General features: G+C 29.9%; 1 long non-coding RNA gene across 1 annotated transcript; it reads right to left on the reverse strand.

Moving 5' to 3' along the window:
* Nucleotides 1–4029: 4029 nt before the first annotated feature.
* On the reverse strand, nucleotides 4030–27259 carry LOC141395374 (uncharacterized). Its single transcript, XR_012410617.1, has 2 exons — nucleotides 26567–27259; nucleotides 4030–4137 (listed from the first exon to the last, which is right to left on the reverse strand). It is a non-coding gene; the product is annotated as an uncharacterized lncRNA (long non-coding RNA).
* Between the last annotated feature and the right edge of the window lie 425 nt (nucleotides 27260–27684).

The raw sequence follows: 27684 nt of genomic DNA on the forward strand, positions 1-27684 counted from the left end.
AATCGTGAGTAGACGTATGCCCCTGTAATTAGAGCATACAGTCTTATCTCCCTTCTAATGGAGGGGTACAGGATACTTAGGTTCCAATCGTCTGGTACTCGTTCTTCCTGTCAGATGGTGCTAACTAGCTGATGAATACACCTTATCAGCATGTCGCCTCCGGTTTTGAACAGCTCGGCTGGTAAGCCATCGGCTCCTGTTGCCTTATTATTCTTCAGCCGGTTGATTGCTGTTTTTACCTCATCTTGGCCGGGCGGTATACATTCTATACCATCTTCTGGGATTGGATCTGTGGTATCTTCGTCGTCTTCGCTGGTTTGAAAAATGCTCTTTCCATATCCTGAGCACACTATCTGTATCAGTTACCAAATTACCTTGCTGGTCCCTACAGGAGAATGTGCCTGTACCAAAGCCATCAGTTTGATGCTTCACTCTTTGGTATCATTTTTGGACTTCATTCTGGCTTCTGTACATCTCGATTTTTTCACACTCCCGCTTTCCCATATCTCTCTTTTTCCTGCGGAAAAACGTTTCTCCTCTCTCGTTTTCTCCCGATATCTCTCTCGTGTGCTACGCGTTTGTTCTGATTGTAAAGTAGTCCTATATACCGCATTTTTCTCTTCGGTAGCAGCACGACACTCCTGGTGATACCATGGATTCCTTGGTGGAGGTCTCTGGTATCCATGTACTGATTTTGCGGCAGTTTCCATGGAGTGGGCAATGTTTTGCCATTGTCGTGATATGTTATCGGGACGAGGAGTGCTTTGATTAAGCAGTTGGGCCAGTTGAGTGGAATATGTGACTGCAGCTTACCGATGTCTAACTTTCGTGTTGTGTCTGTTCGTACTTTGTTTGCTACGTTTAGCGGGGTGCGTACACTGTTGCAACAAGATAGTGGTCCGAGTCTATGGTTGCTCTTCGGAACGAGCGCACATCCAACACTCTCGATGAATGTCTTCCATCTATCACAACGTGATCAATTTGATTTCTTGTTCTTTGATCCGGCGTCAGCCAGGTGCCCTTATGAATATCGAGATGATTAAATCTGGTGCTGCTAACTACCATGTTTTTTGCCGCTGCGAAGTCTATCAGCCTCATGCCATTGTCAGATGTTTCATTGTGGAGACTGAATTTTCCGACTGTTGGGCCAAAGATATTCTCCTTTCCAATTTTGGCATTAAAATCGCCTAGAATAATTTTAATGTCATGGTCAGAACAACGGTCATATGCTTTTTCTAAGCGCTAATAAAATATATCTTTGGTCTGTTCCTCCTTGTCTTCAGTGGGAGCATGAGCGCAAATAAAGCTGATGCTGAAGAATTTTGCTTTTATTCGAATTGTAGCAAGTCTTTCATTCACTGGTGTGAAGCTGGAGACCAGGTGTTTTAACCTCTGACCAACCACAATTCCGCAATCAAACTCATGCTTTATGTCATGACAGCTATAATACAGTGTGTCACTTTTAGGTGTTGTTGTGACGCCTTTCCCGTTCCATTGTATCTCCTGTATGGTAGTAATGTCGGCCTTGTAATTTTCAAGTACGTCTGCCAATGCGAAGACTGCACCTTCTCTATAAAGAGTGCGAACATTCCAGGTGCAGATTCGCAGATCATGGTCCTTAAAACGTTTGCGGGGTTCGTCAACTTTAGAGGGGTTTGTTTTTCTTTTCTTTCGTTTTTTCATAATAGGCTGTTTATTCTAGGGAAGGGTTACTAACCCGAGTATCAAGTATTAAGTATTAAGTATTAAGTATTAAGTATTAAGTATTAAGTATTAAGTATTAAGTATTAAGTATTAAGTATTAAGTATTAAGTATTAAGTATTAAGTATTAAGTATTAAGTATTAAGTATTAAGTATTAAGTATTAAGTATTAAGTATTAAGTATTAAGTATTAAGTATTAAGTATTAAGTATTAAGTATTAAGTATTAAGTATTAAGTATTAAGTATTAAGTATTAAGTATTAAGTATTAAGTATTAAGTATTAAGTATTAAGTATTAAGTATTAAGTATTAAGTATTAAGTATTAAGTATTAAGTATTAAGTATTAAGTATTAAGTATTAAGTATTAAGTATTAAGTATTAAGTATTAAGTATTAAGTATTAAGTATTAAGTATTAAGTATTAAGTATTAAGTATTAAGTATTAAGTATTAAGTATTAAGTATTAAGTATTAAGTATTAAGTATTAAGTATTAAGTATTAAGTATTAAGTATTAAGTATTAAGTATTAAGTATTAAGTATTAAGTATTAAGTATTAAGTATTAAGTATTAAGTATTAAGTATTAAGTATTAAGTATTAAGTATTAAGTATTAAGTATTAAGTATTAAGTATTAAGTATTAAGTATTAAGTATTAAGTATTAAGTATTAAGTATTAAGTATTAAGTATTAAGTATTAAGTATTAAGTATTAAGTATTAAGTATTAAGTATTAAGTATTAAGTATTAAGTATTAAGTATTAAGTATTAAGTATTAAGTATTAAGTATTAAGTATTAAGTATTAAGTATTAAGTATTAAGTATTAAGTATTAAGTATTAAGTATTAAGTATTAAGTATTAAGTATTAAGTATTAAGTATTAAGTATTAAGTATTAAGTATTAAGTATTAAGTATTAAGTATTAAGTATTAAGTATTAAGTATTAAGTATTAAGTATTAAGTATTAAGTATTAAGTATTAAGTATTAAGTACTAAGTATTAAGTATTAAGTATTAAGTATTAAGTATTAAGTATTAAGTATTAAGTATTAAGTATTAAGTATTAAGTATTAAGTATTAAGTATTAAGTATTAAGTATTAAGTATTAAGTATTAAGTATTAAGTATTAAGTATTAAGTATTAAGTATTAAGTATTAAGTATTAAGTATTAAGTATTAAGTATTAAGTATTAAGTATTAAGTATTAAGTATTAAGTATTAAGTATTAAGTATTAAGTATTAAGTATTAAGTATTAAGTATTAAGTATTAAGTATTAAGTATTAAGTATTAAGTATTAAGTATTAAGTATTAAGTATTAAGTATTAAGTATTAAGTATTAAGTATTAAGTATTAAGTATTAAGTATTAAGTATTAAGTATTAAGTATTAAGTATTAAGTATTAAGTATTAAGTATTAAGTATTAAGTATTAAGTATTAAGTATTAAGTATTAAGTATTAAGTATTAAGTATTAAGTATTAAGTATTAAACATTAAACATTAAATACAAATTATAAAATATTAAATACAAAACATAAAATATAAAATTTTTTAAATTTTATTTAAAATTTTTTTGGTACTGAAGTCATGTCTTGGAATGGAACATTTTACCGTTTCCAAATATTTTCCTATGGAAACAAAAGGTTTCTTTTAAATTACCCTAAATTATAACACATTATGGGTAAATATTTACCCAGCTATACACCTTCGTGGAAACACAATAAATAATTTTCACGCAGCCGGACAATGTTTAAAAGGGAAAACACAAAAATTTCCCATCTCACCATGCAACTAATTTAAAATTTTCTATTTAGGGTTTCCATAACAGCAGTTGGTTGGTGGATAAACTTAAAGATGTTGATGAGTGTGAGGTTGTTGTTGGTGGTTTTTGTTTATAGTGGTTTTACATAATATTTAATTATGGCTATCTAACAAGCCATATCATGGAAAATGGGATGAGAAGAGAAAAACAAAACTACAATAAAAAGGAAAACAAATGCCTATTCATCATTATTATCAACATCATTATTGTTACTTCTTTCTTTAATTTCTTCTGTTTGAGACATCCCAAACATCATCATTATCATGGTTTTGTGATATTTAACTTACCTTGCTGTCTTGTAGAGGAGGAGGGGGTGAGTTTTGTTTTGTTGAAGTAAATGCCACAGAATGTTGGTTGTCTTGAATTTTGGTTCAATAGATCTGAAACGTGCCCCCTTTTGGGTTATCTTCGTTTTTTTTTACTTTTGGGTTTTCCTTTGAATGACGTTCGTTGTGTATAGTTCTTTTTTGGTTTCTATTCAAAATTTTTTCTTTAGATATTCTTCGCCTTTGATTCGTTTAATTTTGTTTTTCGTTGCTTAAAAGTAAACACTTTGTTTTAAAGTCGAAATTTGTATTTCGGTTAGGGACCGGAAGTAGTTGGGTGGTGGTGGGATTGTTTCTGAAAGAAAAAATAAAAACAAATTGAAGATGTGATAAGGCTTGATATTAAAGATTTTATATAACAGATATTTTACTAAACAACTACAACAATGTGAGCAAAAAGAACAACATTCTACTTATCCTCCAGTTTTGCGTTAATTAAACCGAGACATTGCTTTGCCCCAAAACTGTATCAGCAAATGCCCCATTTTATATCAAAATCAAAAATCAGAACGGTTAGTTTTCGCATTTGACACTATATAGAATTAGATCACTAGTCCAAATGCAAAATCAACCGGCAACAAAAAAATTTCCAACCTGTTTTATTTTATAATAAATTTGGAATTTCTATATAACCGTGACTTGATTGAAATTCCATAAATGTGTGACCGTCAATGCACAGCCAGCCAGCCAGCCAACCAATCACACAATACGCCTATATACATTTTTTCAGTTATAACTGCTCTTTTGTTGACCCATATCTGATGTTGTTGGTTGCTTGGACAGAAATGGTCAATGCAAAAATAAAACCTGATGATGATGTGTATGATGGTGCGGGCAACAGCAACATAACGTCCTAAAACGGGTTAACCACATGAGACAAGTCTTTAAGCGGGAAATGCAAAAGCCACACCAACATCTCACCAGTCAACCCAACAGCCAGGCATGACATAGCTTGGCCAGGCCAACCTGTCACTAACAGCCCGTACAGTATTAAATGCTACAATTGCTGCTGCATTGCAAGCAATGCACAGCCCAAAGCCATGGCTTGTAAGAACCATAGCCACAGACAATGTTAACCAGGCAAATAGTGATTTAAAGAACCAAACATACATAACCAACAAGAACAACAACAATATCACACTGGCAACCTGTTTGCTGACAGACTGACATTTTAACATAAATAACATTGTCAAAAACTTACTTTGCATGGACAAAAAAAATAAAAATAAATACGAATGATATAAGTAATGGGAGGATAAAATGAAAATATCTGATATTAAAAATAAATTTGTAGGCCCGGTTAAATAGAAAAAATATGAATATATTTTAATGACCTTTTTAAACACAGGGGCATTAGGGAGTGTTTTCTGGGGAGTTTTGAAGATATCCAATTTATTAAAAAAATCGACGTTAATTTTTAAAGAATTTTTTGCTTGGACTTCTAAAAGAATTTTAAAGTGGATTTTTTTAAAAAAAAATTATTTGGGTGATATTATTTAATTAGTCTGTGGGGAAAATTTTTAAACGAATTTTGATGAGGAATTTAAGAACGTTTTGGCGTGGATTTTCTTAAAGAATTTTTGATGTGATTTTTATACCCTCCACCATAGTATGGAGGGTATATTAAGTTTGTCATTCTGTTTGTAACACATCGAACTAATCATTTGCGACCCTATAAAGTATATATATTCTTGATCAGGATAAAATTCTATGACGATCTAGCCATGTCCGTCTGTCCGTCTGTTGTAATCACTCTAGCGTCCGCAATAATTGAGATAGAGTGCTGAAATTTTGCACCCGAGGGTCTTTTTTCCATAGGCAGGTCAAGTTCGAAGATGGGCTATATCGGTCCACTCTTTGGTATAGCCCCCATATAACGGTACCTCCGGATTTGAGGTGTTTTGACGTTCTTCGCCACATTTGTAGACAGAATTAGCTATAATTTGGCACTTAGGGTTCCTAGTGATCAACAAACTTATATCCCAAAGGATATGGGCATAGGTTCATGTTTTGGTATAGTCCCCATAGAACGGTACCTCCCGATTTTCGGTATTTTGAGAATTTTAGCCACAATTTTTAACCGAACTATCTGCAATTTGACATTTGAGGTTCTCAGTGGTAATGAAACATCTCCACGAAACATCGTCAACATATGTCCATGTTTTGGTATAGCCCCCATATATCGGTACCTCCCGATTTTTGGTATTTTGAGAATTTTAGCTACAACTTTTAACCGAACTAGCTGTAATTTGCCATTTGAGGTTCTTAGTGGTCATGAAATATCTCCACCAAACATCGTCAACATAGGTCCATGTTTAGGTATGGCCCCCTTATAACCGTACCTCCCGATTTTCGGTATTTTGAGCATTTTAGTTAAAATTTTTAACCGAACTAGCTGTAATTTGACATTTAAGATTCTTAGTGGTCATGAAACATCTCCACGAAACATCGACAACATAGGTCCATGTTTTGGTATAGCCCCCATATATCGGTACCTCCCGATTTTCGGTATTTTGAGAATTTTAGCTACAATTTAAACCGAACTAGCTGTAATTTGCTATTTGAGGTTCTCAGTGGTCATAAAACATCTCCACCAATCATCGTCAACAAAGGTCCATGTTTTGGTATAGCCCCCATACAACGGTACCTCCTGATTTTCGGTATTTTGAGAATTTTAGCTACAGTTTTTACCGAAATTGCTGTAATTTGACATTTGAAGTTCTCAGTGGTCATAAAACATCTCCACGAAACATCGTCAACATAGGTCCATGTTTTGGTATAGCCCCCATATAATGGTATCTCCCCATTTTCGGTATTTTGAGAATTTTAGCTGCAATTTTTAACCGAACTAGCTGTAATGATCGGTATTTTGAGAATTTTAGCTACAATTTTGTCTATTCAAAAATAATCGTCAATATCGCCATGTTTTGGTATATCCCCCCATATAACTGTACCTCCCTATTTTCGGGAATTTTCAGTGGTCACGAAATTTCTTCACTAAAATTCGTTAACATGGGTCCATTTTTGAGGGTCTACATTGTTTTGATGAAAGTACCCTCAATTTGACTCTTGAAGTTCACTGCAGCTATAAAACTTTTCCGCCAAAAATTTAAAGATAGGTTGACTCTTTGATGTAGCCCCGTACGTGGTACCTTTCACCTAGCTGAACACATTTTTTTAGATTAGATTAGATAACACTGTGCAACAAAATGGAGGTGAAAGTCTGGGGCACGGAAAATTCCTCTTGGGGAAGAAAGGCCTTGGTGAGTATATTATGAACCCCGAAGGACAGATCCGCCGTGAGTCGAACTTCTGCGTTATGGCGTGATGAAATTTTTGTTAGAGACCCTGTGGGCCATCAGGAATTAGCGTTATATCTTTGTTCACTTTTGCTTATGTGCTCTACAAAAACAACAAACAGAGATATAATGCTAATTCATGATGGCTTACAGGGTCTCTAGCAGAAACTTCATCACGCCATAACGCGGAAGTTCGACTTACGGCGCATCTGTCCTTCGGGGTTTTTAATATACACACACCAAGGGCTTTCATCTCCAAAAGGAATTATCTCTGCCCCAACATTTGTGTTCACAGTGTAATTTAAGCAATAGTGGGAGGCCGTAGGAGTCTATCCATTGTCGAAAAGTTGTTCCACCTAAAATGGTGAAAGGACCCTAATTATTCCATTTTAATTAAGACTATTTTATGGTGGAGGGCATAAAAAGTTCGGCCCGGCCGAACTTAACGACTTTTTACTTGTTTATTTAATAAATTTTGGCATGGATTACTAAAATTGGATTTGTTAAAGAATTTTGGGGTGGATTTTTAAAAAGAAATTTGATGTGGATTTTTTAAAACAATTTCGTTGGAGTGAATTTTTTAAAACAATTTTTTGGAGCGGATTATTTGGTAATGATTTTCTTCGGGTTTTATATAAGAATTTTTGGGGTGGATCTTAAAAAGTTTTGACGTGAATCGAAGAATTATTCGACCTTTTTTGAAGCTGCTCTTCTCCAGATAAGGCCTGGATTTTGTAAAGAATTTTTCAAACTACCCTTTCCACACTGACCTAAGAATTTCACAAAAAACCAGCAGCAACTAAGATCAGGACTGTTTCTAAATTTTAGTGGAATATTTGTACACATGCTTATCAATGCAGATTTTTTTAAGATTATTTTACGAAGTTAGCAGTTAAAATATCTCATCCAATAACTCTTACAAACTACTTCTCCGCCAAAAATATACATTTTTGTTTTTAAAGTTTTTACAGTTATTGCCACAAAACAACGACAACAATAACAAAATATACCCATTATCCATGCCTTATTTGGAGCGATACAAACAAACATACATTCGAAATAGTTTTTTTTTATTTTCAAAATCAAAACATGATTTTAGATGGAGCTTGTATGAGAAACAGCTAATGAATGACCAATGCTGTTGAGTTGTTGTAAAATAAACACCGTTAAAGCGTTAATTAATGAAGAAAAGAACTGAACTGAGAAAAATAGGAAAATAAATAATACAACAAAACAGCAATGAAATACAATTAATGAATTAAAACATTTGCCACTGTAACGTGGGGCAGCAGGGGTTCCAGAAACGTGAGTGATTAATTTAAAGATTTTTTTATTCTTTACATTCATTAGAAATAGTTATAGAAATAGTTTTGGCATTTGATTTTCAACGATATCAATGAGTATATTTCAATGTAGAGTAGAATGACAATCTAAATCAATTTTATTTTATGGGATATTCACCATTGAAATCCAAAAAATCGGAAGATTGGGAAGAATAGCCGCTACGGGGACGTCACGTTGTTTATAAACCTACGCCAACCTACTTGAGTAATTTCTTATAAAATACTCCTAATAAAAGGGAAGAATTCTGACCCTAAATATGATCTGATCTTTACAAACATTAATAGTCTTATTGCTCTCTAAAACCCTCATTTCATGATTAGAAGGTTTACATGGACAGACAAAACTAACTTATATTACCCTACCCACATAGTGGTATAGATTTTTTTATACTTCTTATATGGCAAAAATATCACTTGGCCTGTGTTTTTCGAACATTCCGGCCATTGTCGAAGGAAGCAAATACTACAAAAACTTTATTGCGAGAGGTGTATGAAGGAGTGACACTTAAATATTGGGACATTTCAATGACAATATCTGGGGAAGTATTGGCTTCCACTACCAAACAAAAATGTTCTTGTCATGCCAAATGTATTCAACTTTTCCAGAGGAGGTAATGGACAACATATTGAATTTGGATCTAATTTTAGGAATCATTCCTTTCAAAAGTTATCGTGTCAACTAGCCACTTTTAATTTGTCACCCTTAGGTCAGAGCTTTTGTGCCAGAAAGGATTTTTTTATATTTTATGACACCAAAACTTGAATTTATGTTTAAATATTTTATGAGAGCTTAGATTTTTTAAAATACTAGCGGACCCGGCGAACTTCGTCTCGCTATTAAGGAATAAAATTTCATACAAAAACTCATTTTTCGATTTTTCCAATTTTCCGACTTTTCCAGAGACATTTTCCCAAATTTTCTTCCGTAAAGACCTTCTCCTCGAAAATACGAATAACTGACAAAAAATTTTACAGAAATCGGCCTAGCCGTTCTAATTTTATGAATTACTATACATTTTTTACACCATTTTTATATATATAGATTTTATGAGACAGTTGATTTTTTCAAATATATTTTATGATACCTTGGATTTGTTTAAAACATTTTTGTAAAATTTGATTTTTTCAAAAATAATTTTACGACACCGTGCATATCTTTCAAGCTTGTTTTATGAGGTTGTGGATTTTTTTTCAAAAATATTTTATGGGACCTTGAATATTTTCAAAACAAGTAAGAAAAGGCTATAGTCGGACGGGGCCGACCATGTGATACCCTACACCTTTACCCCTGGGAATTAGCTTTCCACATATCAAAATTTCTTTATGGAACAAATAAACTTATTGTAAGAATTAACTTTGTGCATTCTGGTGCCGTATCACACCAAGCTTAAATAATAATATAATAATTGTTTCACAAGCATCCTAGAAGGGACAAGGGAGACTTCTCTCATATCAGTGAGTGACTGTACCACGATTCATATTCGCTCAATGATATGGGACCCACAGATCATCATCCAAAATTGCAAGCATCTATTTCGACCTAAAGACTTACATCGTGCAAAATTTCGTGATTATTGAGCTATAATAGCGACCTCTAGCGTGTTTATGATTATACTACAAAGAAATTACAGGGTATATTAGGCTGCAACTCTGTTATCTTATCATGTACACCAACACAATTGACATCAATAGAAACGTCAAGCGTTCCTCTTCCAAGTATAGCTTACTTGCCCGAAATGTCTTTTCCAGGAACAAAGATAAAAGCTGTATATTAAAATTTTTCACAATTTTCACACAAAAGTTCTGGTCCATTTAACCCTCTAAATATTATCTGATCGCCATCTCAAATTGCAAGCTACTGCTCTGTCATATACTCTTACCTTATTTAAAATTTCGAGGCGATCTGACTATTATTGCGACCTACAGAGCATATAAAAAATCGGATAAAAATTATGTTTTTGGTCCATTTCACCCGCTAAATATTTCACGATCATTACCAATTAAAATAGCGATCTATTCTGATGTGAAATCGACCTCCATACCAAATTTCGTGACGATCGGTCCATAATTGCGGCCTGGAGTTTGATTACAATTTATAATGGACAGACGGACACACGGACGGACGGACGGACACACATCTCAAAATCGTTTTATCTCGCCGAGATATGAAGATTGGTATACCACATTGGCGGTCTCCGACGAGTATTTCGCGGTGTTACATGAATTTTTACCAAAACAAACTTATAATACCCTTTCCACATAGTGGTGTAGGGTATAAATATTCTCATAATTTATTTATTTAAATTTTAAAAAAAATTTAATGAGATTGTCGGGATTTTTAAAAATATTCTTTTTTAACTATTTTATGAAACAGCGGATATTTTGAAAAATACTTTATGAGACCGTGGATATTTTTTAAGAAATTTAATGAGACCGTGGAGATTTTTAAAAATATTTTCTTTTTTCAAAAATATTCTTTGAGACCCTGCATTTAAAAAAAAAAAAAATTATGAGACAGTGGACTTTTTGAAAAAAAATATATAACCATACCAATTTTCACCATTATATTATGAGACCGTCGATTTCTTCAAAAATATTTTATCCGACCTTAAATTTCAAAACTAGTTTATAAGACCCTGGATTTTTTTAAACTATTTTATGAGACCGTGTATATTTTGAAAAATATTTTGTGAGACCTTTGGGTTTTTCAAATTTTTTTTGCCACCGTGGATATTTTCAATAATATTTTATGAGACAGTGAATTTTTTTAAAACATATTTTATGAGAACGAGTATTTTATGAGACCGAAAAATATTTTTAAGATCTTGGATTTTTTCACAAATATTTTTAAGACCGTGGATTTTTTAAAAACATTTTTATGAGACCGTGCATATCTTTCAAAACTATTTTATTTTGTGAGATCGTGGATTTTTCTTTTCAAAAAAACCGTGGAGATTTTTAAAAATATTTTCTTTTTTTCAAAAATATTTTATAGAACTTGAAATTCTTTTAAAAAAATATTTTATGAGGCTGTGGATATTTTGAATTTTTTTCCTAAAGACCTTGGATTTTTCAAACCTATTTTATGAGACCGTGGATATTTTCAAAAATATTTTGTGCGACCTTTGGATTTTTTCAAAAACATTTTTCGAGAACGTTGATATTTAAAAAAAAATGTATGAGAACGTGGATTTTGTCAAACATATTTGATGACACCTTGGATTTAACAAAAAATATTTTATTAGACCGTGGGATTTTTTTTTCAAAAATATTTCATTTATTAGTGGAAAAGATTTGGCATTGTTCGCCAAGGGGTAAGGCGGGGAATACTATAGTTTCGATTCTCGTCACAGAATCTCATCACTTCCCTTGTTTTTTGTTTGTAGAGATTCTCCACCGAAGTTATTTTTCAATAACTTCTTCAACAAAAAACTTGTTATACCCTAACATCAGTCGTCAGCTCGAAGTATAAAGGTAAGCAAAGAACAAAGTTTAATGAGAAGTTTTTCCTTGGCAACCTCACACAACTCCGACGAAAGTGTCTGCGAAAACAATTCAAACCTTTTCCACTAGTATGTGTCGTCGAATTTCGACGAATGCACAGACCAAAATTTGGTCGGTCTGCTTTACAGCAAAGACAACACACGTCGTGCCAGTGTCTTCAATTAGAAACATTGTGGCGTTTTTTTTTTGGGATAGCGTTTGCAATTTTGTTTTTTCAAAATAGTCTGGCTTAATCCCATTGTTGTTGTTTTAATATTTTCAAAAATATTGTATGAGATCTTAATTTTTTTTCAAAACTATTTTATGAGACCTTGTATTATATCAAAAATATTTAATAACTGTAGATTTTTTAAAAATATTTTATGAGAACGTGGGTTTTTCGAACATATTTTAGGAGACCGCAGATTTTTTAAAAAATATTTTGCGAGAACGTGATTTTTTTCGAAAATATTTTATAGCTGTGGATATTTCCAAAAATATTTTGTGAGGCCGTGGATCGTTATATTAATATTATTTAATGAGACCATTGAGATTTTTAAAACATATTTTTTTTTGTTTTTCAAAAAAAAAAAAATAAATAAATAAAAAAAATGAGACCATAGATTAAAAAAATATTTTATGAGATCAAAGCATTAAATTTTGTTTAGATATTTTAGTCAGAACATTTTTCAAAAACATTTTTTTGAGGCTGTGGATTTTTTCAAGAATATTTTATGCGGTGGATATTTGTAAAAATTGGATTGGATTTATTTCAAAAAAAAAAAAATATTTTATGAGGCAGTGGATTATTTAAAAAAATATTTTATGGCTATCTTCAAAAATATTTTGTGAGACCATAGATTATTTTCCAAAATTTTTATGAGGTCGTGGAATTTTTTACATATATTTTTAGAGACTGTGAAGTTTTTTTAATATGAGACGCCAGAATGAATGTTGTATGAGAAAGTAAATTCTTTAAAAAATGTATTTATTTATTTATTTTATTTAGGCAACTATCCCTATGGGAAATTCCTTGTTTTTTTAATACTTCTGCAGACCACATGTATGCAAATGAAACTAAAATTCATATTTTTATTTCATCAAATTTGGAATCCTAGCAACCTAAATTCAATGTGATTGTACTTGGAAATGCCAAAGATTGAAGGAAATCAAACATTAAAGTTTGATTTAATTCCTGCATATATGTAGAATAGAATTGTGTTCTAGACTCAATAACAAATCAAATTGGCAACAAATGATCCATTTGTACATTTTTAAAGAATTTCAATTAAACGTGCTAAAGGCTTTCTTTTTGTTGACTCAAAAAACATTCTAATTTGATTACAATCTTCCTTTACGAATACCGTCACAGTATTCTAATTGAAGTCAACACCACATAAAAATCCTTAAAACACACCTGTGTTACGTTTTTTCAATGAAAAATCTGTTTGAGATTTTTTGTTATTCATACGGGTCCATGTGTGTATCTTTACACACGAGTTTGAGCATGTTATCTCTCTCTGTAGGCCTCCAAAAAATCTTCTTAAATGCCTAAATGTTAGAACAACACACAAACCCTATATGACGACTATTCAACACTAACGGTAATTAAACATCAAAGCAACTGACTAAACGAAAATGAATGACTGTTAAGTCTGGGTGGATGGCTGGCTAACTGGCTTGTTGGCAGCCTCTCTGCCTCTCTGTTAACGAAGGCGAATCAAGTGAATTGACCGCGTTCTTTATTTTACAAACAAAAACAAACAGCAACAATAAATGCTATGCCTAGGAAACCACCAGCTAATACCAAACGGGAAAAACACACACAGAACACCGGAAAGTAGAGGCCTAACATCAATTCCACCACTTCTGTTAAGAAAAAAAGTAACAACAAACACTCACAAACATTGTATGTTTGTGTACGTGTGTGTTGTGATTCAAAGGAGCGAAAAAACATACATAAAACAGTTGAAACAAACAGGTAGTCGTTGTTACCAAAGCCGATTTTATTTTAATGCTGCTGTTGTTGTTTTTGCTGTTTCATTCTTTCATTGTTTAAGATAAATTGTTTTAAAACAAAATGTCAGTGTGTGAATGTAAAGTGCCTTGGTAGTTTTTGTGTGTGTGTGCGGGGGTAGGGGTAAATAGGTGAGAGGCACCAAGAAAGTGCAACTAATATTATGTTGTGCAAGGAGCAATTGGATGGACGGACGGTCTACGGTTTGTTCTGAAATAAAAAAAGAAATGTTATTTGTTCGTCTGTTCTTTGAATGCAATGTAAAACACTGTGGGTTGGAGAGACTCCGAAAGACCAACAAATGTCAATTTGTAAAGAATATTTTCAGAAACACCTTCGGACCAGCAAAGGTGGATTTTTTAAATAATATTTTTGGAGGCTTCATTAGACCAACAAATGTGAATTTATTAAAGAATATTTTTAGAAGACGTGGATTTTTTAAAAAAAAACAAGTGAGCAAAGGCTATAGTCGGGACGGGGCCGACCATGTGATACCCTACACCACTACCCATCTACATAAGCTTTTCACTGGTAAACATTTCTTTTAGGGAATATAATCCGACTACCACCAAATATAATATTCCCTTTTTCTCTCTGGGACCCCCATAAGCAACCAAAATTTCGTGATCATCCGATCAAAATTGCGACCTGTAACGCAATTGCAAAAAAATGGAAGAATTGGATGCATTACCCACTATTGTATTACCCACTATTGTAAAGGTAATATTTTATTCTTCCATTAACAGGCTTTACCGTTGGAATACCCGTACTAGAAGCCGATGTATTCACAAAGAATAAAACTTTGAATTTGTCTCCACATAAGTTTTTCAGCATTCCGACCCTTAAATATTATCCGACTATCTGTGGGGCCACCATCAACCCCCAAAATTTCGTGACTATCCGATCAAAATTCCAGCCTGTAGCGTGATTACAAAAAATGGAAAAATTGGATATATTATTGACTTTTGCGATATCTCGGTTGTTTGCCCACTTACGCCAACATACTTTGCATCAATATAAAGGAGATCTTTTCTTCTTTCCATTGCCTTTGCTATTGGAATACTCCTACCAGAAGCGGAGATATTCACATAAGAAAAAAACGTTTACTTTTCTCCACATAAGCTTTTTGCTTATTCCGACTCTTGAATATTATCCGACAATCACTAAATTTAATAAGCTTCTTCGTCTGTGAGACCCACATCAACTCCCAAAAAATTCGTGACGATCCGATCAAAATTGCGACATGTAGCGTAAATACAAAAAAATCGGAAAATGGAAAGTATTACCGACTATTGCGATATCTCTGTTGTTTGACCACCTACGACAACCTACTTTACATCGTTGTAAAGGTGATATTTTCTACTTTCCGTGCAATGTTTTGCTTTTGATATACCTCTTAAAGAAACAGAGATCTTGACTTTGTAATACAACGTTGACCTTTTCTCCAAAGAGGTTTTTGCCCATTCCGACCCTTAATATTAACCAACCATCATCAAACTCAGTAGGCTTTTTCCTTTGTGGGTCCCTCATTAACCCCCAAAATTTCGTGACGATCCGATCAAAATTGCGACCTGTAGCGTGATTACAAAAAATCGGAAAATGGAAAAAATACCGACGACTGATATACCTCCATTATTTGACCACCTACGCCAACCTACTATGCATCATTGTAAAGATGGGATTTTCTACTTTCATACCCAGGCTTTGCTTTTGGAAAGTCCTAATCCAAATCTGTGATATTCGTCAGTATGATTAAAATCGCAAAATTGAAAAGTTGGGTTGTATTTGCGACTATTGTGATCTCTTCGTTGTTTGATCACCTGCGACAACCTACTTTACGTTGTTAGAAAGGTGATATTTTCTACTTTCATTAGCAGGTTCTGCTTTTGATATGCACATTGTAGATGCGCAGATATTCGCTTTGGAAAAAACGTTGACTTTTTCTCCAAATAAGTTTTTTGCCCATTCCGAGCCCTAAATATTATCCGAACATCACCAAAATTAATAGGCTTTTTCCCCTTCGGGACCCTCATCAACACCCAAAATTTGGGGACGATCCGATCAAAATTGCGACCTGTAGAGCAATTTCGGGGAAAAATGAAAAATGGGATGTATTACCGACTATTGCTATACCTCCGTTATTTGACCACCTTCGCCAACCTACTATGCATCATTGTAAAGATGGGATTTTCTACTTTCATACGCAGGCTTTGCTTTTGGAAAGTCCCCATCCAAATCTGTGATATTGTTAATTATGACTAAAATCGCAAAATTGAAAAGTTGGGTTGTATTTGCGACTACTGTGATATCTTCGTTGTTTGATTACCTACGACAACCTACTTTACGTCGTTAGAAAGGTGATATTTTCTGCTTTCATTAGCAGGTTTTGCTTTTGATATACACATTGTAGATGCGCAGATATTCGCTTTGGAAAAAAACGTTGACTTTTTCTCCAAATAAGTTTTTTGCCCATTCCGAGCCCTAAATATTATCCGAGCATCACCAAAATCAATAGGCTTCTTCCCCTCCGGGACCCTCATCAACCCCCAAAATTTGGTGTCGATCCGATCAAAATTGCGACCTGTAGCGTGATTACAAGGTTTAGATGGACAGACGGACAGACGGACAGACGGACGGACGGACGGACGGACACACATAGCCAGATCGACTCAGCTCGTCGAGACATTCATTTTGGTATATATATGTATGGGTCTACGACCATTATTTCGATGCGTTACAAACTTTTTGGGCAAAACCAACTTATAATACCCTCCCCACATAGTGGTGTAGGGTATAAATATTTTAAGAAGACGTGGATTTTTTAAAAAATATTTTTGGAAGACGTGGATTTTTTAAAAAATATTTTTAGAAGACGTGGATTTTTTAAAAAATATTTTTAGAGGACGTGGATTTTTTAAAAAATATTTTTAGAAGACGTGGATTTTTTAAAAAATATTTTTAGAAGACGTGGATTTTTTCAAAAATATTTTTAGAAGACGTGGATTTTTTAAAAAATATTTTTAGAAGACGTGGATTTTTTAAAAAATATTTTTAGAAGACGTGGATTTTTTAAAAAATATTATTAGAAGACGTGGATTTTTTCAAAAATATTTTTAGAAGACGTGGATTTTTTAGTAAATATTTTTAGAAAACGTGGATTTTTTAATAAATATTTTTAGAAGACGTGGATTTTTTAAAAAATATTTTTGGAAGACGTGGATTTTTTAAAAAATATTTTTAGAAGACGTGGATTTTTTAAAAAATATTTTTAGAAGACGTGGATTTTTTAAAAAATATTTTTAGAAGACGTGGATTTTTTAAAAAATATTTTTAGAGGACGTGTATTTTTTAAAAAATATTTTTAGAAGACGTGTATTTTTTGAAAAATATTTTTAGAAGACGTGGATTTTTTAAAAAATATTTTTAGAAGGCGTGGATTTTTTAAAAAATATTTTTAGAAGACGTGGATTTTTTAAAAAATATTTTTAGAAGACGTGGATTTTTTAAAAAATATTTTTAGAAGAGGTGGATTTTTTTAAAAATATTTTAAGAAGACGTGGATTTTTTAGTAAATATTTTTAGAAAACGTGGATTTTTTAATAAATATTTTTAGAAGACGTGGATTTTTTAAAAAATATTTTTGGAAGACGTGGATTTTTTAAAAAATATTTTTAGAAGACGTGGATTTTTTAAAAAATATTTTTAGAAGACGTGGATTTTTTAAAAAATATTTTTAGAAGACGTGGATTTCTTAAAAAATATTTTTAGAAGACGTGGATTTTTTTAAAAAATATTTTTAGAAGACGTGGATTTTTTAAAAAATATTTTTAGAAGACGTGGATTTTTTAAAAAATATTTTTAGAAGACGTGGATTTTTTAGTAAATATTTTTAGAAAACGTGGATTTTTTAATAAATATTTTTAGAAGACGTGGATTTTTTAAAAAATATTTTTAGAAGACGTGGATTTTTTAAAAAATATTTTTAGAAGACGTGGATTTTTTAGTAAATATTTTTAGAAAACGTGGATTTTTTAATAAATATTTTTAGAAGACGTGGATTTTTTAAAAAATATTTTTAGAAGACGTGGATTTTTTTAAAAATATTTTTAGAAGACGTGGATTTTTTAGTAAATATTTTTAGAAAACGTGGATTTTTTAATAAATATTTTTAGAAGACGTGGATTTTTTAAAAAATATTTTTAGAAGACGTGGATTTTTTAAAAAATATTTTTAGAAGACGTGGATTTTTTAAAAAATATTTTTAGAAGACGTGGATTTTTAAAAAATATTTTTAGAAGACGTGGATTTTTTAAAAAATATTTTTAGAAGACGTGGATTTTTTAAAAAATATTTTTAGAAGACGTGGATTTTTTAAAAAATATTTTTAGAAAACGTGGATTTTTTAAAAAATATTTTTAGAATACGTGGATTTTTTTAAAAAATATTTTTATTATACGTGGATTTTTTTAAAAAATATTTTTAGAATACGTGGATTTTTTAAAAAAATATTTTTAGAAGACGTGGATTTTTTAAAAAAATATTTTTAGAAGACGTGGATTTTTTAAAAAATATTTTAGAAGACGTGGATTTTTTAAAAAAATATTTTTAGAAGACGTGGATTTTTTAAAAAATATTTTTAGAAGACGTGAATTTTTTAAAAAATATTTTTAGAAGACGTGGATTTCTTAAAAAATATTTTTAGAAGACGTGGATTTTTTTAAAAAATATTTTTAGAAGACGTGGATTTTTTAAAAAATATTTTTAGAAGACGTGGATTTTTTAAAAAATATTTTTAGAAGACGTGGATTTTTTAAAAAAATATTTTTAGAAGACGTGGATTTTTTAAAAAATATTTTTAGAAGACGTGGATTTTTTAAAAAATATTTTTAGAAGACGTGGATTTTTTAAAAAATATTTTTAGAAGACGTGGATTTTTTAAAAAATATTTTTAGAAGACGTGGATTTTTTAAAAAATATTTTTAGAAGACGTGGATTTTTTTAAAAAATATTTTTAGAAGACGTGGATTTTTTAAAAAATATTTTTAGAAGACGTGGATTTTTTAAAAAATATTTTTAGAAGACGTGGATTTTTTAAAAAATATTTTTAGAAGACGTGGATTTTTTAAAAAATATTTTTAGAAGACGTGGATTTTTTAAAAAATATTGTTAGAAGACGTGGATTTTTTAAAAAATATTTTTAGAAGACGTGGATTTTTTAAAAAATATTTTTAGAAGACGTGGATTTTTTAAAAAATATTTTTAGAAGACGTGGATTTTTTAAAAAATATTTTTAGAAGACGTGGATTTTTAAAAAAATATTTTTAGAAGACGTGGATTTTTTAAAAAATATTTTTAGAAGACGTGGATTTTTTAAAAAATATTTTTAGAAGACGTGGATTTTTTAAAAAATATTTTTAGAAGACGTGGATTTTTTAAAAAATATTGTTAGAAGACGTGGATTTTTTAAAAAATATTTTTAGAAGACGTGGATTTTTTAAAAAATATTTTTAGAAGACGTGGATTTTTTAAAAAATATTTTTAGAAGACGTGGATTTTTTAAAAAATATTTTTAGAAGACGTGGATTTTTTTAAAAAATATTTTTAGAAGACGTGGATTTTTTAAAAAATATTTTTAGAAGACGTGGATTTTTTAAAAAATATTTTTAGAAGACGTGGATTTTTTAAAAAATATTTTTAGAAGACGTGGATTTTTTAAAAAAATATTTTTAGAAGACGTGGATTTTTTAAAAAATATTTTTAGAAGACGTGGATTTTTTAAAAAATATTTTTAGAAGACGTGGATTTTTTAAAAAATATTTTTAGAAGACGTGGATTTTTTAAAAAAAATATTTTTAGAAGACGTGGATTTTTTAAAAAATATTTTTAGAAGACGTGGATTTTTTAAAAAATATTTTTAGAAGACGTGGATTTTTTAAAAAATATTTTTAGAAGACGTGGATTTTTTAAAAAATATTTTTAGAAGACGTGGATTTTTTAAAAAATATTTTTAGAAGACGTGGATTTTTTAAAAAATATTTTTAGAAGACGTGGATTTTTTAAAAAATATTTTTAGAAGACGTAAATTTTTTTAAAAAATATTTTTAGAAGACGTAATTTTTTTAGAAAATATTTTTAGAAGACGTGGTTTTTTTAAAAAATATTTTTAGAAGACGTGGATTTTTTAAAAAATATTTTTAGAAGACGTGGATTTTTTAAAAAATATTTTTAGAAGACGTGGATTTTTTAAAAAATATTTTTAGAAGACGTGGATTTTTTAAAAAATATTTTTAGAAGACGTGGATTTTTTAAAAAATATTTTTAGAAGACGTGGATTTTTTAAAAAATATTTTTAGAAGACGTGGATTTTTTAAAAAATATTTTTAGAAGACGTGGATTTTTTAAAAAATATTTTTAGAAGACGTGGATTTTTTAAAAAATATTTTTAGAAGACGTGGATTTTTTAAAAAATATTTTTAGAAGACGTGGATTTTTTAAAAAATATTTTTAGAAGACGTGGATTTTTTAAAAAAATATTTTTAGAAGACGTGGATTTTTTAAAAAAATATTTTTAGAAGACGTGGATTTTTTAAAAAATATTTTTAGAAGACGTGGATTTTTTAAAAAAAATATTTTTAGAAGACGTGGATTTTTTAAAAAATATTTTTAGAAGACGTGGATTTTTTAAAAAATATTTTTAGAAGACGTGGATTTTTTAAAAAAAATATTTTTAGAAGACGTGGATTTTTTAAAAAATATTTTTAGAAGACGTGGATTTTTTAAAAAATATTTTTAGAAGACGTAAATTTTTAAAAAAAATATTTTTAGAAGACGCGGATTTTTTAAAAAATATTTTTAGAAGACGTGGATTTTTTAAAAAATATTTTTAGAAGACGTGGATTTTTTAAAAAATATTTTTAGAAGACGTGGATTTTTTTAAAATATTTTTAGAAGACGTAAATTTTTTAAAAAAATATTTTTAGAAGACGCGGATTTTTTAAAAAATAATTTTAGAAGACGTGGATTTTTTAAAAAATATTTTTAGAAGACGTGGATTTTAAAAAATATTTTTAGAAGACGTGGGTTTTAAAAAATATTTTTAAAAGACGTGGATTTTAAAAAATATTTTTAGAAGACGTGCATTTTTTAAAAAAAATATTTTTAGAAGACGTGGATTTTTTAAAAAATATTTTTAGAAGACGTGGATTTTTTAAAAAATATTTTTAGAAGACGTGGATTTTACAAAATATTTTTAGAAGACGTGGGTTTTAAAAAATATTTTTAAAAAACGTGGATTTTAAAAAATATTTTTAGAAGACGTGGGTTTTAAAAAATATTTTTAAAAGACGTGGATTTTAAAAAATATTTTTAGAAGACGTGGATTTTTAAAAAAATATTTTTAGAAGACGTGGATTTTTTTAAAATATTTTTAGAAGACGTAAATTTTTAAAAAAAATATTTTTAGAAGACGCGGATTTTTTAAAAAATAATTTTAGAAGACGTGGATTTTTTAAAAAATATTTTTAGAAGACGTGGATTTTTTAAAAAATATTTTTAGAAGACGTGGATTTTAAAAAATATTTTTAGAAGACGTGGGTTTTAAAAAATATTTTTAAAAGACGTGGATTTTAAAAAATATTTTTAAAAGACGTGGATTTTAAAAAATATTTTTAAAAGACGTGGATTTTTTAAAAAATATTTTTAGAAGACGTGGATTTTTTAAAAAATATTTTTAGAAGACGTGGATTTTTTAAAAAATATTTTTAGAAGACGTGGATTTTTTAAAAAATATTTTTAGAAGACGTGGATTTTTTAAAAAATATTTTTAGAAGATTTTATAAAAAAAAAATTTTAGAAGACGTGGATTTTATAAAAAAATTTTTTAGAAGACGTGGATTTTATAAAAAAATTTTTTAGAAGACGTGGATTTTTTAAAAAATATTTTTAGAAGACGTGGATTTTTTAAAAAATTCTTTGGATTTTTTAAAAAATATTTTTAGAAGAGGTGGACTTTTTTAAAAAATTCTTTGGATTTTTTTAAAAAATATTTTAGAAGACGTGGATTTTTTAAAAAATTCGTTGGATTTTTTAAACAATTTTTTAAAAAATATTTTTAGTAGACGTGGATTTTTTAAAAAATATTTTTAGAAGACGTGGATTTTTTAAAAAATATTTTTAGAAGACGTGGATTTAAAAAAAAAAATAAAGACGTGGATTTTAAAAAATATTTTTAGAAGACGTGGATTTAAAAAAAAAATAAAGACGTGGATTTTAAAAAATATTTTTAGAAGCCGAGGATTTTTTAAAAAATATGCTTAGAAGCCGTGGAATTTTTAAAAAATATTTTTAGAAGACGTGGATTTTTTAAAAAATATTTTTAGAAGACGTGGATTTTTTAAAAAATATTTTTAGAAGACGTGGATTTTTTAAAAAATATTTTTAGAAGACGTGGATTTTTTAAAAAATGTTTTTAGAAGATTTTATAAAAAAAAATTTTAGAAGACGTGGATTTTATAAAAAAATTTTTTAGAAGACGTGGATTTTATAAAAAAAATTTTTAGAAGACGTGGATTTTTTAAAAAATATTTTTACAAGACGTGGATTTTTTAAAAAATTCTTTGGATTTTTTAAAAAATATTTTTAGAAGACGTGGACTTTTTTAAAAAATTCTTTGGATTTTTTTAAAAAATATTTTAGAAGACGTGGATTTTTTAAAAAATTCGTTGGATTTTTTGAACAATTTTTAAAAAAATATTTTTAGTAGACGTGGATTTTTTAAAAAATATTTTTAGAAGACGTGGATTTTTTAAAAAATATTTTTAGAAGACGTGGATTTAAAAAAAAAATAAAGACGTGGATTTTAAAAAATATTTTTAGAAGCCGAGGATTTTTTAAAAAATATGCTTAGAAGCCGTGGAATTTTTAAAAAATATTTGTAGAAGCCGTCGATTTTAAAAAAAATTAGAATTTATTTATTATTGTCTTTTTAGGACGAAGGCCATTATTTATGAAAATTTTTAATTCAATTAATATTTTAGAAGCCGTGGTTTTTTTAAAAAATATTTTTAGAATCCCAACCACACCAAAAAATTCGGATTTTTTTTAAATATGTTTTAATTCTTCATTTTTGGAGACATCACGTCGATTTTGTTTTAATTTTTTTGAAGGCTTCAACCTCGTTTTATCTTTCGATATTTATATTTTTTTTTTAATAAATTCGGGGGCTTCATCGTGGATTTTTACAAGTGTTGTTGGAGGCTTCAACGTGGATTTTTCTTTAATATTTTTAGGGGCTTAAAAGTGGATTTTTTTAATACTTTTGGAGGCTTGAAAGTGATTTTTTAATGTTTTTGGAGGCTTAAATATGTGTTTTTTTTAATATTTTTAGAGACTTCAAGGTGGATTGGTTTTAAATATTTTTGGATTATTAGCCTGGATTTTTTAAGTATTTTGCGAGGCGTCACGCGCATTTTTTTTAAATATTTTTCAAGTTTTAGCAGACCAACAAATCTGGATTTTTTTAATTATTTTTGGAAGATCAGCCGACTAACTAATGTGTTTTTTTATTTTATTCTGGAGATTTTTTAAAAAATATTTTTGGAGACTTCGACGTGAATTTTAAAAAAAAATATTTTTGGAGGCTTCAAAAATGGATTTTTTTAAAAAATATTTTTGGTGGTTTCAACGTGGATTTTTTTAAATATTTATGGAAGATTCAACGTGGATCTTTTTAATATTCTTAGCGATTTCAAAGTGGATTTTTTAAAAATACCCTGTAGGAAATGTCAATAGTGAATCTATACTGACTTACTACTGACATTGTCAACAGTACTACTGACAAACTGTAGACAACTAATGTAATTTCCTATAGACATTTTGTATGAACGTGTCATTCGAAAGTCAGTACTGACAATGGAACTAGTATGTCAATAGTAAGTCAGTAGTTCCTAAGGAACCATGTGTTGACATTGGAGGTAGTGAGTCAGTATAGACAATGGAGGTAGTGAGTCAATAGTACCAGATTTTTAATAATAATTTTTTTAGCATATTTGGAACTTTTCATAGATAAAACAGCTATATAGTACGTTTAATAAGAAGATGAAGCTACACATTTGTTTAAATACTATATTTCATTAAAGAATAAAACAAATAATATTGAAAATGCTAAAAATTTACAAATTGCGTATTACAGTATTTTTATCTTTTTAAATGACTAAGCCAAAGATTCCACATAAGTAAAAATTGGTAAATAAAGACAATGTTTTCAAGGCTGCTTAAACATTTTAACATATACATATAAATAATAAAAAAGTTTTCGTTTTATTTTCTTGGCCAAGTCGCACCAATGACTTGTCTGCTTAAAATAGTTCTTCTTCTGTTGTACTTAACGTTTTATCAGGCGATTCGCTGAATGTTGATATAACATCTAGGAATTGAAAAGAATAAACATGTATAAATAAACATAAATAAAAAATATGTCCTTAAATTTGCTTGCCTATTACAGCTGTATAACACTGGAAAAATCTCACAATCGATTTTTGCCAAATAATTCTTCAACATTGTAATTCATTATTATGTTTAGTTGCATTCAGCATTTCCAGCGATACGGGACAATATATACATCAGGCTCCACAATCTTCTCTAAAGGTTCCACATAATGTCTAATTGTCGAAATTTCACCACAAATGTTGTTAGTCGCCTCAGAATTCGTACTTTGCTATAGAATTGTTTATTTTTCACATGTCTTTTATATTTTCTTTTGCTCATACTTGTTATTGAAATTATATGCTTTAAGTTTTCACGATATTTTATTGATTTTTACAAAAACACTTTTTTTGCCAACCGCAAAAATTATTTTACGCCAAACAATTCAGAAAATTAAAAAAGATGCTTCGTTGGGCTATCATCTGTCAATATACACAATGCTTCTTCTTATTAAGGTAAGGTATCAATAGTTGACAACCTGGTGACAAAGTGTTGACTTTGTCACCATATTAGTAGACAAAGTGACGACATGTCAACACATGACCCCACACTTCCTACAGGGTTTTTACAAAAACACTTTTTTCACCAACCGCAAAAATTATTTTACGCCAAACAATTAAGAAAATTAAAAAAAGGATGCTTCGTTGGGCTATCATCTGTCAATATACACAATGCTTCTTCTTATTAAGGTAAAGGTATCAATAGTTGACAACCTGGTGACAAAGTGTTGACTTTGTCACCATATTAGTAGACAAAGTGGCGACATGTCAACACATGACCCCACACTTCCTACAGGGTATTCTTAGAGGCTTCAACTAAATACTTTTAGCGGCTTCAGATTGGATTTTTTTAAATACTCTTAGGGGCTTCAACTTGGATTTTTTAAATACTTTTAGAGCTTCAGATTGGATTTTTTAAAAATACTCTTAGAGGCTTCAACTTGTATTTTTTTAAATATTTTTAGAGTCTTCAACTTGGATTTTTAAATACTTTTAGCGGCTTCAGATTGGATTTTTTAAAAATGCTCTTAGAGGCTTCAACTTGTATTTTTTAAAACGTTTTTTGGGCATCAACTTGGATTTTTGAAGCCTCAACTTAAATTTTTTTAAAAACATTTTTAGAGGCATCAACTTGGATTTTTTAAAACATTTTTAGAGGCTTCAACTTGGATTTTTTTTAAAAACATATTTGGAGGCTTCAAATGGATTTAAAAAAAAAAAACATTCTTAGAGGTTTGAACTACGACCAACGAACTTGGATTTGTTAAAAAAATATGTTTAGAATTGTGATTCGACTAAGAAACGTGAATATTTTAAAGCATATTTTAAGAGGCAATATCCGACAAAGAATCGAGAATTTCTGCAGTTTAATTTAGAATTTGTTTATAAAATTGCCAATAAGAACATTTCCCACTGTGCCCAAAATAGTTAAAAGCCCGCCATTCTCATGTCGCCTACAAATCGTTTTTATTTATGAGCCGCCACCAGCCTTCCTCATGTCGATGGTTGAACAGAAAACGAACAGAAGATGTAACATTGCCGTTCTTCATTCAGATCGGAACAGAAATGCCTTTTCAAAGTTCTTGTTCTTTCACATTGTTGGACACAATCACTTTACCGCCTCCCATATGTAGCTGACTGGCTGGCTGACTGGCGGCCTGTATGTTCAGTTTCTGTCGGTGTTCTCTTCATTAAACCACATTCTTCGGTGTATTTCCTTCAATTCGTTACGTTTCTTTCTTTTATATGGCCACAATTCACGTTCTTTTTGCGTTATAAATATTTCGCACAACACAACACACAGATGAGGAGAAGATTCTTGGCCACAGATATTCTGGGTTCTTGATTCTTGTTGTTATTGGTGTTTTTTTTCTTACTTTGCAATGATTTGGCTTTGCTTTAAAAGTTGATTGTTGTAGCTGTTGGCTAGATGTAGACAGGTTTTTTGATTTTTCTTTTCTTTCTATTTTTTATAGTTAGAGGCTCTCTAATCAATACTGTGGTGCTCACTAAACAACACACACACAAAGCCAAACTTATAATAAAACAACACACACACACTTAAATATAGACTAAATTTTACTAAGGAAAAAACACTAACCGTTAGAGGATAAAAACAACTAAAAGACAGCAGCAGGCTGGATTGGCTTCAAATAAAACACTTGATTTTCGTTCGTTGCTCTCACTCGTCTCCCGCCGCTCTCACTTAGTTACACGTATCGAGAGAAATAATTAACCAAAACCACTTGAAAGATCAATCATCAATCGAATTAACTTCGCGAAATTATGTTTTCTTAAAGAAAAACAATCAAACCGGAGGCACAACGAGAATTTAACAAAAAATTTTCATAAACAAAATCACAACAACGAAATTAACTACAAAATACAACAAACACTTAATGGGTTTTTATTGTTGTTGATGGTGACTTAAAACATGTTAATTTCGTTTCCTTTTGTCGTTTTATTTTTTCTATTTTTACCGGCCACACGTTAATTAACACGCACTCACTCAAATTGATTTCCTCTTTAAATTTTGTTGTGTTTCTTTTTTGAGGGAAAGGAAATTCTGGTTGTTGGACTGGAGGAATTCTTTTTTCTCAACAGAATAAACAGAAACAAATTAAATTCGGACGCCGACCATTCGAAGACACGAAACCGAACAAACGAGCGAACACTAGAAAAATACACGTTGTGGCGCGTTGGAACCTTGCAGGTGACTGTTGGCATTGGCAAAGCCAACAAGAAGACGAAGTCACAACACAGAAAACCAAAACAAGTTAACGACAGCGAGACTGTGACGATGATGAGGACAATAACGACGAGAGTTGCGCTGTTAGCAGAGATGTAATGCTACTAACAAGAGACCTGCACATAAAACATTGGCTTAAATCTCTGTTTATGTTTTAACAGTGGCTCTTTTCTCTCATTGATTTTATGTTCTCTGTTCAGAGAGAAAAAAAAAAAACATAAGCTAACATGAAATGTTAATGTTACTTTTGCAGTTTCATATTTTTCATAACAGAGGAAGTAGACATGTTAAAGCAACATAATCAGAAATTCTCATGGAGAATGTTACTAAGCATGTTACAACCAGATATGTACTTAATATTATATCGAATTAATACTGTCATAGACTAATGAAAGCATATACGAAGACATTGTAGTGTGCTTGTTTTATGTAGGCGTCGCCCTTGCATGTATGCACAGTCTTTTCACACA

Source organism: Musca autumnalis, unplaced genomic scaffold (assembly GCF_047663935.1).
Source record: "Musca autumnalis isolate F117 unplaced genomic scaffold, ASM4766393v1 scaffold_2, whole genome shotgun sequence".
Taxonomy (NCBI): domain Eukaryota; kingdom Metazoa; phylum Arthropoda; class Insecta; order Diptera; family Muscidae; genus Musca; species Musca autumnalis.